The following is a 5,632-nucleotide window of genomic DNA, read 5'->3' as shown; positions in this document are numbered from 1 at the left end:
CAACGATTCATTCAACAAAAATAAAATGCATCAACTAAAAATAAATTAAACATACATGACACAATTCCTTAATTATGTTGATCAATTTATCCAAACCACCTATTTAATCGATCAAATTAAGTGACAATTCCGCAATTAATCACAATAATTTTAATCTTAATTCTTATTAAACTTGTAATATGAATTTAATCCATCAATATTTTTAAACTGCTTTAAAATAATTAGGTATCTTTTAATTATGAACCGCTTCACAATAATTAATTGGCCAAAATCAAAAAAAAAATTCTTTAAAATTTATCTCGGTAAAAACCGAAACAACCCAATAAAAAGACCTTTTCTCGGTTTTACAGCTAAAACCGAAAAAAAACAAAAAAAAAAATTTTTTTTTTAAGTCTGTCCAGACGTGAACAATAAGCGAGACGAATTTTTTTTTTTTTTTATAACTCACGGTTTTTTGCAAAACCGAAACAAAAACAAGAAAAACAAAATATCTCGGCAAACCCTAAAAACCGTGACAAAAAAACAGAATTTTTTTTTTTTTATGAACTGTTCACGGTGAACAGTAACAGAAAACAAAAAAAATCTTTTTTTGCATTTCGCATAATGCCCTAATTGCAAAAACATGATATTGATGAACAAAAATCGTTTATTGTTGCTATTAACAAGATTGGCATATTCATCTTATAATTTAAACATGTAAATTTATGAAACATGATTCTAAACAACAATTTAGAACCATTTATGCCAAAAACAATATAGCAAAAAACAATTTATCATCAATAAAACTTAAGCAATTCCATTTACATGTCAATTTAATTTCTATTAAATCAACACATCTACAAACTCATTATATTATCATTTTAACCTATTAAAACAATAATATTAATAAATCAAATGGAATCAAAACAACAAAACAAGAACATAACCGGCTGCAAAAAAAAAAAATTCAAATCGGCATAAAAAAATTCCAGCCGTGCCAATTTTTTTTTTTCTTCTTTTTCGAAACCCTTAAATTGTTTACATCCAATTTTATGAAAATCATCAAAATAAAATTCGTGGCCTTGGCTCTGATACCACTTGTGGGATTTATCTGTATGCATCCCCTTAATTTTAAGGATTATAACGAAATTTATAATGATGAAACTAGTCATAAAATAAATTGCATAAACAAAATTATAAAGGATTAAGAAATAACCTTCGGTTCTAGCAAAAACGGCTTAAGAACAATATCAAAGTTGATATTCGCCTATCAGTTGCACCCAAGACGATATGAGAAATGCCCTCTGATTTTGCTAGAATCGATCCAAAAATTAATTAATTAATTTTTAGGTTTTGTGTTTTTTTTTTGATGAGATGGAGGCAAGAATGAGAAAAGAATTAGGTTGAGAAAAAAACCCTACTCTCCTTTTATTGTCACCGAAATTAGGGTGAAAGAGGGAGATTTTTTTTTTCTCCTCAATTCGGCCCATCTGACCGAAATTAATAAGGAGTATAATTTCCTTATTTTCGGTTATTCCAAAAATGTATAAAATGTGTTAAATATAAAATTGTCATCTAGTGAGGATCGATCCCACAACCTCTTGGTTTGAGTACCCTCACTATTACCACTATGACACATTCATCTTGTTGATTAAATATAACCGATTACATTTAAGTACGAATTAACATATTAATTCGTCCAAGCTAACATTATATACATTAATTAAATATAACTTATTATATTCAACTAGTTTTGTGGCCCGTGAAATTCACAGGATGTTTTGTTTTGAGTGTGATGTTTCTAGTATTTTTAGTAATTGAAATTTTATAAAATATCAAAACATATAGTAAGTTCATCTTATGAATAATTCATCATTGATTGCATACTAAGATTAGGACATTTACATGTTAACATAAAGATCAAAGTCGATAAATTAAATAAGCCAAAGTAGGTGAATATTGCTAATTTTTCGAAGGTAAATGATGAAAAAAAAAACAAATACCAAAATAAAATATACATTTGAAAAAAAAAGAACAAAAAAACTATTAGCCATTCACGTTGATGTCGTTAAACTTGTAGTTAGTCTCCCATATATAGTTATTTAAGCTATCCTAGCATTTTACTTCTCCATATAGTCTTCTTTTTCCAACGAATCAACCATATAATAAAAAAATTACTTAGTAATTAGTCTGAATTAACCAACAAAATAGTGAAATTTGTTTTATGCAATATTATCATTGTTAACTTAAGTCTCGTCTTAAATAGTGAAAGAAAAAGGGAATGAGAATGAAGTCGTAGAGATGTAAGTATATTACCTTTGAATATCTCAACACCACAATATTGATAGCCTCTAAATGAGAACAAAACAAACACAAACGATGAAATTGAAAATGTGATGAACATTTCATAACCCAATGGAACTTACATATAAAGTAAATAAATTAGTTAATAATTTTAAAACCTTAATACACTTAGCTTGATGTTAATAGAATGATAGGAAAGTTTAGTAATACATTTATTTTTACTGACGATAAAGATAAGAAAAATTTTGGCTTATAAATTTTGTCTTCCATCAAAAATATATAAAGAATTGAGGATACGTTTTATGACTTTTGAGCATCCTTTTTTCATTATTATCAAAATTAATATAGGTATAAATATGAATCAAGGTTCATGACTTTTTAGCATCATTTTTCATTATTATGAAATTTAGTATAAACATTAATAAGGAATAAAGAGAAATGGAATGTATAAGTTTTGATTGATTGATTATTATTATTATTATTATTATTATTATTATTATTATTATTATTATTATTATTATTATTATTATTATTATTATTATTATTATTATTATTATTATTATTATTGTTATTGTTGTTGTTGTTGTTGTTGTTGTTGTTGTTGTTGTTGTTGTTGTTGTTGTTGTTGTTGTTGTTGTTGTTGTTGTTGTTGTTGTTGTTGTTGTTGTTGTTGTTGTTGTTGTTGTTGTTGTTGTTGTTGTTGTTGTTGTTGTTGTTGTTGTTGTTGTTGTTATTATTATTATTATTATTATTATTATTTTATTATAAAGGGATGCGCGCAGCTTTCATTAAAATAAAAATAAAAGTTTACATGAAATTGGTGGGGAGCCGAGAGACAATCTGGGCTCCCACACCCTTAGCAATAGCAAAGCTAAGTCTAGTAAAAATGTAAGCGGCCACCCGAGCCCCCGCATCCTGAGATACCGAGAATTTCCGGATTCGCTTGAGCAAGGCAACAAAGATCCGAACCCAGCTCCCCAAGTGAAGAGAAAGAGAAAGGTAGGAAACCATAACCCGCTACCGCGCACAAATCCCCATACTTAGCACACTTTCATTTGAGCAAAGATCGGCGACCCGCCCGCCCAAAATCGCCAACCGAGTCCGAGTCAAAGGTGAAGAACCTGTCAGGTCGACGCACACATCACGCCCCCTGTCCCAAGAATAAAGCAAAATATCCGCAGGACGAAGAGAGCCACCATGCCCATCCACCAAACCGATATCAACCTCCTTCCCCGCAGAAATACCAGATCTATAGCAGATGTCGAAAAGAGTGTCCCGGACAAGGTTATGCCGATGTTTAATGCCCACAGTACCAGTACAAGAAACAGCGTGGTCCCCAAAAACATCCCCAGCAAAAACCCGAGAGCAAGCAGGATAGGGCCTAGATACCGTGAATAACGGAACACCCAGACGATACCCCAGCACACTACGGTAAATGATTATTATTATTATTATTAATTATTTTTTTACAAGATCCACTTTACAGGAGATTGATTTAAGATGTTGTCTTATTATGTAATTAAAATATGACATGTAAATGATGATAGTTAGTTTTGTTTGCCTTTTAATTAGATTTATATATTTTATATCTAGATTATTGAGTTATAGATTTTTCTCATTATTATAAAATTTAATATAGACATAAATATGGAGCAAAGGAGAAATGAAATGTAAAAGATTTGCTTTATTATTATTCTTATTTTTTTTACAAAATCCACTTTGCATAAGAGTGGTTTAGATACTATCTTATGAAATTTAACATATGACATTCAGATAATGGTAAATAGTTTGGCTTACTTTTTAATTATAGATTATAGTTTTATAAATTCAATTATTATTCCATGCATGTCAAAAATAAATAAGAATTAATGGGGTGTGAAAATGTCATGTGAAATGAAATTGAATGTTCTAAGCTATCCTTTTAATTAGATAGTATAGATTTAATGCAATATTATTGATAATTGAGTATGTCATATTCCTGCAATTTCAATACAAACACAAATTAAAACAATAACTAAATAATATTCTTACTATTAATAAATTTAAAACATAATACGGATAAAAGGGGAAAGAATTCATTTATTTATCTATGTATCTATATTAGGATTGTTATAATAGTTATATAGGAAATTTTTTGTTATTAATTATTGATTAATTTCAACAATTTATTCGAGGGAAGAGGAACGATTTTGTGAATTAAAAAGGAGATAAAAAAATTATGATAACTAAAAATTATAATGATGGTGAGAGAAAACCAAAAAACCATCCTATTAAATAAAAGAAATTAAAGGTTAAATAAATAAGTAGATTAATAACCAAATTTATGAGAGGAAAATAAAGAGTTTGTATTAATTCATTTTTTGTGTTTGCAATTAGTATTTTTTTTAATTTTTTTTGTACTTATAAGCATGTGACGGTTTTAAAGATAACTTTTTAATACATAATCTAGACTTTTATAATATTATATAAATAAATAATCAAGTAATCAATATAGATGAATTAGTATTTACTAATAAAAAATCAACATGTGGATTAAAACTAAATGTTTTAAATAGCCTTTTAACTACTATATTGCATAGATACAATTTTTTTTTGTTTTCAACATCATTTATTCTTCTTCGTTCTTAATTTCATGTATTCGGTTTTTTTATTTCGAATACATATAATACTACTCTATATGAAATATCTCGAAATTATTAACATATAGTTAATGCGTATTTTTTATTGTAGTTTTTTTTTTAGTTAATTAAGTTTAAAGCTAATGGAATATGGATGGATTTTTAAAGGAAATAAGTGAATTAAATTAATTCAATATAATATAAATTGATAATCTATGTCATATTAGTTTGCCAAGTCACATTGTTATTGCGCACGTGACTTTTTTTCATCCCATGTGGCATTGTCTATGTGGCTTTTTAAGACTAGCCTTTTAATAATATTTTATAGATGTCATATTAGTTTGCCAAGTCACATTGTTATTGCGTACGTGGCTTTTTTTCATCCCATGTGGCATTGTCTATGTGGCTTTTTAAGACTAGCCTTTTAATAATATTTTATAGATTTTACGAATTGACAGTTAATTCGTCTCAGCTAATATTATTTAATCTTCATTAAATAATTGTCTCATCAACACATTGACTAACCGTCTAGTCATATAGGCATCAATGTGATTACATTTCCATAACCACATATTTCAAACACATCCTATAGGCGTGACCTTTAGGGACCAGTTGATCACCGCCATCTGTATGATAATAACGTCAAACTTTCTAGCAAGCCAACCGTTATTAGGTAATCGTTAATCAACTGATTAAAATACGAAGTATATCCTTGTGAACCTGTAAGAGAT

This window comes from Silene latifolia, chromosome 6 (genome assembly GCF_048544455.1).
Source record: "Silene latifolia isolate original U9 population chromosome 6, ASM4854445v1, whole genome shotgun sequence".
Lineage (NCBI taxonomy): Eukaryota > Viridiplantae > Streptophyta > Magnoliopsida > Caryophyllales > Caryophyllaceae > Silene > Silene latifolia.
The sequence above is the reverse complement of the archived record's forward strand: the minus strand, read 5'-3'. Positions refer to the sequence as shown.